General features: G+C 43.0%; 1 protein-coding gene across 2 annotated transcripts in view; it reads left to right on the forward strand.

The window, feature by feature from the left end:
• Nucleotides 1-827: 827 nt before the first annotated feature.
• Nucleotides 828-13,732, forward strand: part of DENND2C (DENN domain containing 2C) — a 79,436-nt gene continuing 66,531 nt past the window's right edge. For both annotated transcript variants that reach the window (XM_057310351.1, XM_026483691.4), the window contains exon 1: nucleotides 828-947. The gene's annotated coding sequence lies outside the window, so the exon portion shown is untranslated. The remainder of the gene's footprint in view (nucleotides 948-13,732) is intronic.

The raw sequence follows: 13,732 nt of genomic DNA on the forward strand, positions 1-13,732 counted from the left end.
AATTGGCTTGTGACAGTCATCTGTGATGTGTAACCAAACACCTCTCTTTCTGGCAGTCTTCTATTTTGGTACCTCTCTGTGAACAGATGTGGGAAGATTTTCGTCATCAGATCCAAGAGGCTCTGGTGGGGTGGGGAGGGGTGGGGTGGGGCGGAATGGGGCGGGACGAGGTGGGGTGGGGTGCTTAGCCAGTGCCAGGGAAACAGGCTCAACTCATCCCGACTTGCAGGCTTAGTGAAACTGGGCTGCCGCTCGCAGTAGGCACAGCGCCACGCACATACCTGAGGACGAGCGTGTTGCAGGCGTAGTGCTTAGGCATGTGTGTCACAACAGGGCGTGGGGGCCGACCACAGGCGCTGGGAGTATCAAAGCCACCCTGCTCTGGGACTTCAAACCTCCGGTGTTCGGAGCGTTATTTGCATCTGTCTACGTTTCAAGTTGGCACTGGACTGCAATTGCAGTGGCAAGAGATAATTTTATGGTTTCCTTGAGTGAGGTGCCATTTGGATTCCTCGATTAAACCAGGTGGCTGTGAAGTCAGACTTCACGTAAAGTTCAGATCCATCGCCGTAGGGCCAGTAGGACCGCAGGCACGGCGACTGCAATGGAGCTTTGGCTAGAAGCCTTGGCGGGAGTCCGGGCCACCAAGATCCCGGGCAAGGTTCTGGCCCCGAGGCCGACTGGAATGGGGGCGGTTCCGCCTCTCGACGGTTTTCGGGCGGTGCCGGGGACGGGCCAAAGCGTGAGGGGTGGGAAGAGGAGCCAATAAGAACCGGGCTTTGCCGGGCGGGGGCGGGGCCTCGGTCGGGAGGGGGCGGGGCCTTCTCAGGGCCTGCGGGGGCGGGACCGAGCCAACCCCGAGTGGGAGCGCGGAGACCTGGCGCCTCAGCGGAGAGGAGCGGAGCTTCGCAACCCGGCCGCCGGGGCGGCGTGGAGACCGAGGGCAGGTAGGCTCGAGGCGATCCGGGGCGGACTATGATGCGGGGGCCTCGGTCGCTCGCGGCGGTGGACGTCGCATGCTGGGCGTCGGGAGCCGGGCTGGCAGTGCGGGAGCGGGCTGGCGCAGCTGTCCGCCCCGGCCCCGCAGTCTGGGCTCCTCCCCGGCCCCGAGGGACGCGCGAGTGTCGGACCCCGCGCCCCGCGACGACGGGCCTTGGGAGCCCCGCTCGTGGGCCGCGGCGGCTGTGGCGGAGCCCGGCGGGGCATCTCCCCACCGCTTACCTCGGGGACCGGGGGCGCTCGGCAGTCCTAGGGCAGGGAAAGGGAGCGCCTCATCCCGAGGAAATGCGAGGCTCTCGCCCTCCGGGATTAGCCGGGGAGCTTGAACGTCGGCAGGCTCAGTCGATGGACTTTTAAACATTCTTGCTTTTTGTGTGTTTTGGTTCTTAACAGCATCTGACGAGCACAGCTTTGAAAGTCGTCCAGTAGGATTTTGATTTTAAAATTGGACAATGGAACATCTAAGGACTTTTGAGTAACTAGTATAGCAGATGATGATTAGATGATGAGTCAAGGGCTGGAGTCTCGGCCAGGGCCCACAGAACAGATGTGATACCTCGATCAAATCGACTTTTCTGGGTCTCTGTTTTCTTAGCTGTAAATCTGGGATGTTCGCGCCTAGGGGTATTCTGAGGGTCAAAGGACATGAGTGAGAGGAGTCTGTAAATGTTAGGTATTGTAATCTGTGCACCAGCAGCAAGCATATTATGTAAAGCAACTGCGAAATGCCAGGCACATAGTAGGCACTCTGTAAACCTTTACCCCGAAGCTAGTGATTCACCTCCAATATTTTAGATAAAGTTCTAAATCTCTGTTTAGTGAATAAATGAATTGTTTAAGCTTTTTTTTCCCCTCCCCCACAAAATCACCATTGTTTGAAGTGTGGTCCATTTTTAACTGATCAATGAATTTTTCTAGAATAGCACGTATTATCTACACATTGTTACTGAATTATTTATCATGAAGTTTGGTACCAATCAGATAATCTACTTTTTTGCTTTAAGTAAATGTTGAAATTATCTGGTAAAGTAAGCTGCGAAATTGTTTCAGATTAAGACTTTCATCTGCTTTTGTAAGATTTTAGTCCTTCAAAACAAAATTAATATGTAGCTGTATTTTTTTTTGTACAGCCGTTATTATAGGTATCTGCTTTCTTTTCTATGGATGTGGGAATGTATGAGAGATGTCTTAGGGGGAAAATGGAAATAAAAAAGGGAATAGCAGTTTGTAACCAGCAGACTTTTACTGGGGATACTTGTAGGCGTGTTTTGAAGTAGTTTCCCAGGCAGAAACCAGGAAATGTAGTAATTGTGTCTCTTGGCCTTTCATTAGGGTTTGTGTGTGTGTGTGTGTGTTGACCGTGGCAATAGATTTTTTAAATGCAGATGTAAAGGAAGAATGTTAGTTTTCTTGATGTGACAAGAGAGTTTTCTAAACCTGGAAACTGTATTTTAAATGAACTGTCTTCTATTATAGACAAGAATTTTAGACCACTGAGTACTAAGAGCAAATCAAATAGAGTAGAGGGCAAGTTCCTAGTGAATATAATTTTTGTGTTGCTTTAAAAGCTTTACGTTTCAGCATTTCAGTGGAAGATGGGTGTTTTGAAACTACTTAAAACATCATTTTCAATATGTACTCCACATATAAATTTTGCTGTAATTTAATATTTGTTCATCTTGGAGGTCGAAAGCCTTATAGTCACATTATTTATTGAGCACCTATTATATTCCACGGCACAGTTTTAGCCCTTCTGTTGTATTCGTGTATGAGCAGAATACAATTCCTTCCTCTGGGAAGCTAACACTCTACCAAGTGGGCTAAAATAAGTAGTGAGAAAGCTGTTTTTAAAATTGATAATAACATCAGTCAGCATTTATTGGGACCTACTCTGAGCCAGGCAGTGTTCTAAATTCTTTACATGCATTAGCTTATTTAACCTTACAGCAGCACCATGAGGGGTGTCGTTATTTTGGTGTCCTCATTGAGAGACACAGAGGTTGAGTAATCCCCTATCAAACAGCCGAGGCAGCAAGGCTAGTATTCAGACCAGACAGACTCTAAAAATCCTAATCCTAACTTTTGCGTTGTACTGAGTTTCAAATTCTGTGAGTGACATACCAGTAAAATCCAATGTGTGTTTAAGAGAGTTCTGTAAATGGGGCGCCTGAGTGCCTCAGTCATTAAACGTCTGCCTTCAGCCCGGGTCATGATCCCAGGGTCCTGGGATCGAGCCCCGCATTGGGCTCCCTGCTCCGCTGGGAGCCTGCTTCTTCCTCTCCCACTCCCCCTGCTTGTGTTCCCTCTCTCTCTGGCTGTCTCTCTCTCTGTCAAATAAATAAAATAAAATCTTAAAAAGAAAAGAGAGAGAGTTCTGTAAAGAACTTCTATAAAAAGAAGGAAAGAAAGAAACAGAGAGAAAGAAACTGGTATTGCAAGATGTGGATGGAGGTTTACCCAAGCTATAATTTAATTATCCTTTGTATATAAGAGCATTTTTCCACTGGTGAATGATGGGATTCTTTTGTTTCTGAACTCTCAGTCACTCAGTTACTACAATTATGGCATTATCTTAATAATAGAAGAGGTGATTATTTTTCAATAAGAAGTTTAAAATGTCTGTTCTCAGACCATAAGTTAAATGTTAGATTCAAGAAAAGAAAATGCTTCCCTGCCTTCAGGAAGCTTTTAACCAGGCATGTAAATAAGTCCCTACAATTTCAGTGTGATAAGAGTTATAAGAGAGATAGAGATAGAATTTAGTGGAAACAGTGATGAGGGAAAGTAATTGTATATATGATAAGGAGGAAGATTAGAGAGAAGATACCACATTTGAATCTGGAACTTTGAAGGAGGAATAGGAGTTAACCAAGTTAGGGAAGGGAACAGAAGTTGTGGATGAAAACAGGAATATTATGTGAGAATATATGGTATATGTGAGGAATATGTTGTAGTTTATTGACTGAAAGTCAGAGTGTGGGCACCTAGGTGGCTTAGTTGGTTAAGCATCTGCCTTTGACTCAGGTCATGATCCCAGGGTTCTGGGATCGAGTCCCGCTTTGGGCTCCCTGATCAGGGGGGAGTCTGCTTCTCCCTCTCCCTCTGCCCCTCCTCCCCACTCCTGTGGTCTCTCTCAAATAAATAAATAAATAAATTCTAAAAAATCTTTAAGTCTGTTTAAAAAAAATAAAGGTCAGAGTATATGGAGACGAGAGGTTGGACTAAAGGGGGTGCTTAGACATAAACTGGAAAAAGAAAATTGCTGAGCTTGATTGCTAACCAGGTTAGGATCACTGAAATTGCTAGAAAAAGAGGTAAGCATGGGGTTTCAGTGCCTCTCATTTGAAATAATGAAGGTTTGTCCAGTTTGGCAAAATCATTCACTATAGAATGTGGTGTTAAAGGTAGTTTTAATACTTTGAAATGCAGGATGTGTTGTAAAACAACATATAGATAAAGGTAAGTAAAAAGTTACGACTCAGAAAGAGAAAAAAGAAGTCTGCTGCGGCCACACAGTGAAGAGCTTGTGTATCATGCTGGGAACTTTGGACTCGATTCTAAAGACAATGGAGAGCTAGTGAAGGATTTTACATAACGAAGACAGATAACGTGGTGGTATGGGACGGAGACTGGATTGGATGGAGAGAGGCAAAAGGGAGAGAGATAAGTTAGAAGGCTAATGGTATTGAAATAATCCAGATAAGAGAGGGTAAGGCCCTGGAGTGGGAAAATCGTGATAGAGGTGAAGAGGAGAGGACAGGATGATGAATATGGAGAATTTACAGGGCTTAAAAAGTGATTGGCTTTGAAGGTGAACAGAAAAGTAAATGACTGTTTCTTAGCTTGGGAAACTGGATAGAGGACCTTGTTTTAGTTTTTAATGTGGGAGGAAGAGCATTGTTTCAGTTTTGAACATGTTGAGTTTGAAGTCTCTCTGGACATTTCGGGGAGAGATGTCAGGGGAGGATCCAGAACCCAGGAGGGAGGCTGAGCTTGGCGATTCAGATTTCTGAGTTAGCGAGTAAGTGGTACTTGAAGCCTTAAGAGCAGATGAAATTGCTCAGGGAGAGCATATGGAATTAGAAGAGAAGAGGGCCAGGGATAAATGTGGTTTGTTTTGTATGAGTGGAAGGAATTACTGATTGATTGATTGATGCTAATTTTGTCTTATAACGTGTGATTATAAATCAATAAGGTGGGTTTTAATTGAAGGTTAAGCAACTTTTACAACGCAGTGAATCCTGTTCTTTTAAAATTTTATTTGGGCAGTGAGGGGGGCACCTGGCTGGTTCAGTTGGTGGAGCATGTAACTCTTAATCTCCTGGGGTTGTGAGTTTGGGCCCCACGTTGGGTGTAGAGATTACTTCAAAATAAAATATAAAAACAAATTTAAAAAAATAAAATTTTATTTGGGAGTCGTTCAAAGTATTACTGGAGTTGCTCTTTGTAAAACAAAACAAAACAAAAAAACTTTACAGCATATTCACAGCCACACAAGAAGGTAGATCTTCTAGTTTTATTACAGAATTATTTTTCCTCCTCTCTTCCTTCCTTCCTTCCTTCCTTCCTTCCTTCCTTCCTTCCTTCCTTCCTTCCTTTTTCCTTTCCTTTCCTTTCCTTTCCTTTCCTTTCCTTTCCTTTCCTTTCCTTTCCTTTCCTTTCCTCTCCTCTCCTCTCCTCTCCTCTCCTCTCCTCTCCTTTCCTCTCCTTTCCTCTCCTTTCCTCCCCTCCCCTCCCCTCCCCTCCCCTCCCCTCCCTTCCCTTTCCTTTCCTTTCCTTTCCTTCCTTTCCTGTTTCCCTTCTTTCCCTTCTTTTCTTCTCATGACTCTGAGATCAAGACCTGAGCAGAGATCGGGAGTCCGACGCTTAACTGACTGAGCCACCTGGTGCCCCCCCCCCCCCCCGCCTCTGTACTTCCTATTTCCATGCATATATATCCTATTTATCTTGAATCAAAGCTACGAAAACCTTTGACTATACCTTCACGTGATTGGAAGTCAGAGATAGTGCTTTTTTTCAGAAGAGATCTTCGCTTCTGGTAAATATAGATTATTGATACGTGTTTCTTGGTTGATTCATCTTGATAGCCAGTCTTACTCAGCTTTGGCTCCAGGTGGCTTAGCCGTCTCCAGAATTCATACTCATAATCAAAGAATGAAGGTTTGCCACCACTGAGGAGACTCAAAAGAATAAGTGATGGCTTTGAAAGCATTTTCAAAAACGGACTTTCAAAAATATTTTCCTAATTTGTAGTATCATTCAAATAAATGTATGGTCTCTTAAGGCAGGGAGGGGCAAACTTTTTCCATAAAGGACTTAGATAGTAAATATTTTAGACTTTGTGGGCTATACATCTCTGTCAGTACTCAAACCTGCTGAAAAGAGTCATATTTCAATGAAAGAGCATGGGCTGTGTTCCGCTTAGAGTTTATTTATGGATACTGAAATTTGAATTTCATAGAATTTTCACATGTCACAGAATATTACAATTTTTGGTTATTTTTTTCAACCATTTAAAAATAAAAGCCAGGGGCGCCTGGGTGGCTCAGTCATTAAGCGTCTGCCTTCGGCTCAGGGCGTGATCCCGGGGTCCTGGGATTGAGCCCTGCATTGGGCTCGATCCGAGGACCCCGGGATCACGCCCTGAGCCGAAGGCAGACGCTCAACAACTGAGCCACCCGGGTGCCCCAGAAACATGAAAATTTTAAATTCATCCCCCATTTCTCTTATAGAGTAGGCGGGAAATATTCCCTTTATTGTTTTTGGAACCTGAGACACAGAGAAATAGCCTAACTTGTACAACGTCAGGATCAAAAATATATTTGAAAATATTTTTCAGTATTCAGTGCTCCTTACTAAACCAGTTAAACGGTGGTCTGTTGGCCTCAGTGAAAGTGCGAATATGGAAAACTGGATGAAATAAAAGACCAAAGCTTGGAGTGTCCTGCACTGGTTCCCAGAGGGTTAGACAGGATGGAATCTTTTTTGTGTTTTTCCTCTCTGACTTAAATGAGTAATTTTTATCCTAGGGAAAGCGAAACATGAAATTTTTCTTCACTTCATGGGCATTATAGCAGGTTGTAAGATTGAAGGCTTAAGTAAATGATGGTGAGATAAGAGAAGGAAATTTAAAGTCCTTACTTTTTCACTTCTAGCTATTCCAGATGTTTCTCTTGCACCCCCTATTTTTGAGAAGGAAATTCAATATTTTTTTCCTTACAAGTCTTAAGATTCCTGGGTAGCAGCCTGAAAAGAGACTTTTTAGCATTCAGTTCAGGCAATATTAAGCCACTTATATTAGTTAAAAGTTGTTATTTATGCTCTATTTTTTTAGGTTAAATTTCTGACTTTCAAGGTTTTATACCAGTGATAAATGTTTACAACAGTGGACATGGAGAAAAATTATTAATTTTCCTTCAGAGTTTAAATTCATAGAAATGGCATATGTGTGGAGTTTTTTCTGTGTGGATGTTAAAATTTGGGACAGATTGGTGTGTGTGTGTGTGTGTGTGTGTGTGTGTGTGTGTGTGTTATTCTTGCAGCTACTTAAAAGAGATGTGCTTTTTTCCCCCTCTTTCTTTTTTCCACTGGAGTGAAAAAAACAAAGGTCTCCAGCTATCTAGGATATTTCGAATTGGTTACTTAGCAATATGAAGCATAATTTTATATTTAATATTTATCTGTATTCTTTGATACTCTGACTGTGTAGGAGTCCATTAAAGCCAATGATAATAGGACCTGCTGGGAGGAGATCCCGCAGCCCGCTCTGCAACAGTGTTTACTGCAAACTCCCTTTTCCCTGGTCCCTACTTCCACTGTAAGGGGTAACACGGAACAAAAGAGGACATGAGGTGAATTAAAGTGATGGTCCATTTGCACATGGTCATAACGCAGTGGTTATCATTGCACACAATTCGATTAGCATAACTCAAGGTCAAGCAAAATGTAGCAAAATTATCTTGGCTGCGGGTGAAAGCAGTGACATGATGTCTCACCAAGTCTTATTTTTGAACTTTAAATGCATTCTTTTTTTTTTTTGTTGTTAAGATTTTATTTGTTTATTTAACAGAGATAGAGACAGCCAGTGAGAGAGGGAACACAAGCAGGGGGAGTGGGAGAGGAAGAAGCAGGCTCACAGTGGAGGAGCCTGATGTGGGGCTCGATCCCATAACGCTGGGATCACGCCCTGAGCCGAAGGCAGACGCTTAACCACTGTGCCACCCAGGTGCCCCTCTTTTTTTTTTTTTTTATTCAAGAGAGAGAACACGAGGGAGCATGAGTCGGGGGTAGAGGCAGAAGCACACCCCAGCTGAGCAGGGAGCCCGATGTGGGGCTGGATCCCAGGACCCTGGGATCATGACCTGAGCCGAAGGCAGACACTTAACCAACTGAGTCATCCAGGCACCCCAAACCTTAAATGCATTCTTAAATTGTGATATTTTTAAGAGTTCATTGATAATTGTAATTTTTAAAAAAGATTTTACTTATTTGAGAGAGAGAGAAATTGCACGAGCAGGGGAGAAGGCCAGAGGGAGAGGGAGAAGCAGGCTCCCCCCTCCAGGGCTTGATCCCAGGATCCCAGGGTCATGACCCGAGCCCAAGGCACATGCTTAACCAACTGAGCCACCCAGGCACCCCTGATAATTGTAATTTAAAAGCAAATTAGATCAGTTTGCCCATAGAATTTATTATTTAACTATTAGAAGAAGAAAACATGAAGTAAAGAATCCAGAAACATGTTCAATACCTGCATTTGCAAGTACGAAAATGTTAAGAAAATAGTGAACTGAGAAAGAGTCTAAGACTTTTAATGAAAATTACTTAAAATACGGTTTATCAAATGTGCAAAACCTAAAATGACAGGTTTTTGTATTTGTATTAATGTTGCAGATGGAAGCTAAAAATCTTTAAAATTAGAAAGATTCTTGGAAACATAGCGAACTGGACTTTTCAGTAAGCCTTTTCAAGTATTTTCAAAGAAAAAAATGTAAAATTATCTCAGTTTCCTTTTTATTCAAGGACCATTCCTGGGAAAGATACATTATTGTTTTATTTAGTTGCCTACCAGTGACATAAGAGAAAAATGGCTACATATCTCTTGGAAAAAAGTATTCATTTAGAATGCATGGAAGAGGGGCACCTGGGTGGCTTAGTCGGTTAAGCATCTGCTTTCTGCTCAGGTCATGATCCCAGCGTCCTGGGATCGAGTTCCCTGCTCAGTGGAGAGCCTGATTCTGCCTCTCCTTCTGGCCTTCTCCCCTGCTCATACTCATGCGCTCTCTCTATCTCAAATAAATAACTAAAATCTTTTTTAAAAAATGGAATGCATTGATGTTATGTTTATGATTTTTGATGATAAATCAGCTAAAAATTAAAATTTCACCTCTTAGTGATGACATACCTCCATTCTGTACCATTATGGGATGTTTCATCAATGCTGATAAGGTGGCTATAGTCTGATACAGATATCACAGTCCTAAGTGATGGGATCACTGACACTGTAAGTTGCACTGTGCTTTTAATTTGTCAAGAAAATGAATTTTTGTGGCTTAGTTCTTCATTTACTGTGAAGAATGATTATATGACATCGCTTATCATCATGTTGTATTAGGACCAAAGAATTTCCATTGCAAAGTAGAAAGAATGTAGTACTATTTTTGCCATTCACACCAACTTATTGTTTCAACTAGGATTTTCAACCCTGACCCAACTTAAAGCAAAAGAATAAAAGACTCTATAGTGAACCTGATAAGTACGTGGCATTGTCTTCGTGCGTTTTCCAGATTGGAATTAATTTATGAACAGGAAAGTTTACTCATTGCATTACATTGACTCTTTTCTAATTTTAATTTTTATATTATTTATTTGGGAATTTTAAATGTATTTGCATCATGGTAACATAATATTTGATATTAACTTTATGTTTTAACTTTATTATATGTAGTAAGAGTAATTATTTTGTGCCATTTCTCTTCAGGGGTGTGTGTGTTTGTGTGTGTATGTGTGTGTGTTGTGACAACAAATGTATTTCTTGCCATGGGTTTGGTTAAAGACTGTTCATGAAACAGTGGCTTGTAGTGCAAGGGGAAGGACTTGACTCAATAGGCAGTCCTCTCTCACTAAGCAGGCTCGAGAATCTTGGGGGTGGTGTGTGCACATTCTATAAAACCAGACCAACATACCCTTCTGCCCTTACTGCCCTCAGATGATCCCTCTTTGGTTTTCCATTCCTCCCCAGCAAACTTAGGATTGCCCACTCTATCCCCTCCCGTGGATATCACGGGTTCCTACTTTCCTTGTGTTTACGGATTCCCTCAAGCCCAGTTTCTCCCCACAAGCAGGCCTCTCCTTTACCCAGTGCCCGAGACTTCAGTTTTGCCCTTGTCGTATCACCCGGTTGTTTGGCTCCCCTCATCTTCCGTTATGCATACCAAGAAGCAAGGCATTCCCCTGCGCGGACAGAATCACTAGTTTTCCTGTCTTTGCTCCAGCTTATTTTGTTCACTCTTAGGCCCAGATTTTAGGAGGGAGACAAAGCATCACGTAGGCCAGACCCTCTACGAATCATGCTGATCCAGCTTCAATCAGGTATCCAACCATTCATCTATGAACTGTGCACCTCGGTGAGCAGCTCTTAAAGATTTTGACCTCAAGCAGCCAGGCTTTTTCTCTAAAATTGCCAGGCATTTTCTTTTCATAGATTAAGTCCTGGTGCACCATGAGCAGGCTTCACTGACTTGGTAGAGAAAGTTGACCTGAGTTGGTCTGAGTCTTCACCATACTATACGCAGCTTCTTGTCTGTCTTCCACTTCTTTGAGAGCTGCCATATACTCCGATGCTTAAGCCTCTTTCCTTCCATGAGACTTAAGTCTCCCCAAACCCTCTTCCATGTACTTATCCTTCTTTTGTTTTTTTTTTTTTTTTTGGCTGCAATTTTTAAAAATGTATAGGTTTTCCCCAACTTTAAAACACTGTGTTTGAAATTGCTTGCCCCTTTTGTTTTTATTCTTCTCACTGACTTTATAATGGCTGTTGTATTTATTGTTGCTGCATTCGCTCACTGATTGTCTTCCTTAGCTTTAGCTAGCTATTATCTGTCCTTACTGTCCTTTCGATGCCATTAATTAATGCCCTCTCATCAAAAATAAGGACCTTTCCCAGCCTTTAGTCTCCTTACTTAAAAGACACCTATGTGCCTCTTCCTTTTCTTTTTGGAACATTTTCCTACCATGATACCTATGGTCCACATTATCTTGATCCTGTCAGCTCTCACTAGTCTTTTGCCCACTCATTACCTGCTTTTGTCTTTTCTGCTCATTTACAGTCTCTAATCATGTTTCATGTTCTCAAAGATTCAGTTCCTGACTCTGCTTTTTAAAAACTCTCTGCTTAGGGAACGTGTAGATTCTTGCTTCTTTTTTCTACACCACGCCTGTCTTAAACCTTCTCCAACCTTGGTTTTTCCCTCTCTCACTTTACTCTCGGCAGATGATCTCACCGGTTATTTCTAAGGGAAAATAGCAGCCATCGGAGGGGAAAGTTCATCAGTGTACAGCCCTTCCTCCTTCTACAAATACAACTGCATCCTTACCTTTCTTTCCTCATTCCCTTCTGTTCCAGTGGAAGAGCTGTCCCTCTTCCTGTCAAATGCTCACCCCCCACAGCTCCAGTTGGGTGCCGCACCCTCTCTCCCTTTTGGGGTTTGCTCTCAGACCTTTGTTTCTCTACCGACTCCTTTCCACCAGTGTTGAAACAAGCTTAATGCTTTTCTACCCAGGAAAAAAAGGCTTTCCTGAACCCCGTGTTCCTGGGTAGCTACTACTCTGTTGTCTACTTGCCTACCTGGGCAAACTCCTTGAGAGACAAGGTTGTCTCCAGCTGCTGTTTCCTTTCTTTTTTTCCCATTCCCCTCTCAGTTCACTATGACCTCCCTTTAGCTTCCTCCATGCCACTGACCTGCTCTTGCCCAGGTCCTAATGACTAATGGACACTCAAGTCTTTACCTGATTTCACCTTTTAAAAAAAAATTTTTTTTATACCTTGTTTTATTTATTTATCTCAGAGAGAGAGAGAGAGAGAGTGCAAGTGCAAGCTGGGGGGAGGGGGAAGGGGGACAGAGGGAAAAGGAGAGAGCGAGAGAATCCTTAAGCAGACTCCCTGCTGAGTGCGGAGCCTGACCCAGGGCTTCATCCCAGGACTCTGAGGTCATGACCTGAGCTGAAACCAAGAGTCAGATGCTCAGCCGGCTGAGCCACCCAGGCGTCCCTACCTTATTTGACCTTTTGATGGTGTATCCGTTGACCATTCTTTTCTGTTTGAAGGATTCTCCTCCTTTGGCTTCCACAATTCCACACACTCCTGGCATTTTCTCCTATCTTTTATCTACATTTGTGACTGAAATTACCATCTATGATAGAAGAGGACTGACCTGGGGGCACCTGGGTGGCTCGTAGGTTAAGCCTCTGCTTTCGGCTTTCAGCGTCCTGGGATCCAGCCCCGCGTCGGGCTCCCTGCTCAGTGGGGAGCCTGCTTCTCCCTCTCCCCACCTCCTGCCTGTGCGAGACTCTCATCCACTCTCTCTCTCTCAAATAAAAAATAAATAAAATAAAGAAAAGGCAAAACTAACCCATGAGTAGAAAAATCAGATTGGTGATGGTTACTGACTAGAAAGGGACATGAGGGTACCTGAGGTATGCTGGATGGTGGTTACACAAGTGGGTTCATCTGTAAAAGTTCTTTGAGCTGTACACTTAGGATTAGTGGGCTTTATGTGCTTTATATATGTTACACTAAAAAAAAGGAAAAAAATTACAGATCTTAGAAAACTCTTGTCACGTAAGTGCCTCACAAATATTTGTTGGGATCAGTCAGTAGAGCATGGGTATCTTGATGTCAGGGCTGTGAGTTCCAGCCCCACAGTGGGCAAAGAGATTACTTAAAAACAAGAGAAATACTTGTTACTGTTGTCCTATTTGTCAGGAATGCCTTTTAGTTCTGTTCTTTTGGTAAATGCTTTCTCATTTTTCCAGTCTCATTTAATAATAAACTGCCTACAATTATACATAAATTTCCTGTGAGTGTGTTTGTATTTTATTTTCATGTATTGATTTTCTGATGGGACATGATATGGAGTGAAAGGTACGTAGACTGGTGGCAGTCTCTGCCGCTCAACCATGTGACTCTGCACCACTGTTTTCTGTCTGCAAATGAGGAAAAAAATAAGCTGCCTGCGGCAGAGATTTTTTGCCTTCTCTACTATCCATGCTCCAAAGAAACAGAACTCAATTTTTAGCTGGGCACATTGCAGGATTAAAAGATGAATGATTAGGGGGCGCCTGGGTGGCTCGTTAAGCGTCTGCCTTCGGCTTAGGGCGTGATCCCAGCGTTCTGGGATCGAGCCCCACATTGGGCTCCTCCGCTGGGAGCCTGCTTCTTCCTCTCCCACTCCCCCTGCTTGTGTTCCCTCTCTCACTGGCTGTCTCTCTCACTGTCCAAAAAAAATCTTAAAAAAAAAAAAAGATGAATGATTATATTTCCCAGCCACACATTCATCTGTACATGGGACTTAAGTCCTAGTCAGTGCGCAATAAGCTAAAGTATTAATAGAATATTACTCAGCTATCAGAAAGAATGAATTCTCAACATTTGCTGCAACATGGACGGCACTGGAGGAGATAATGCTAAGTGAAATAAGTCAAGCAGAGAAAGACAATTATCATATGGTTTCTCTCA

This window comes from Ursus arctos, unplaced genomic scaffold (genome assembly GCF_023065955.2).
Source record: "Ursus arctos isolate Adak ecotype North America unplaced genomic scaffold, UrsArc2.0 scaffold_12, whole genome shotgun sequence".
Taxonomy (NCBI): domain Eukaryota; kingdom Metazoa; phylum Chordata; class Mammalia; order Carnivora; family Ursidae; genus Ursus; species Ursus arctos.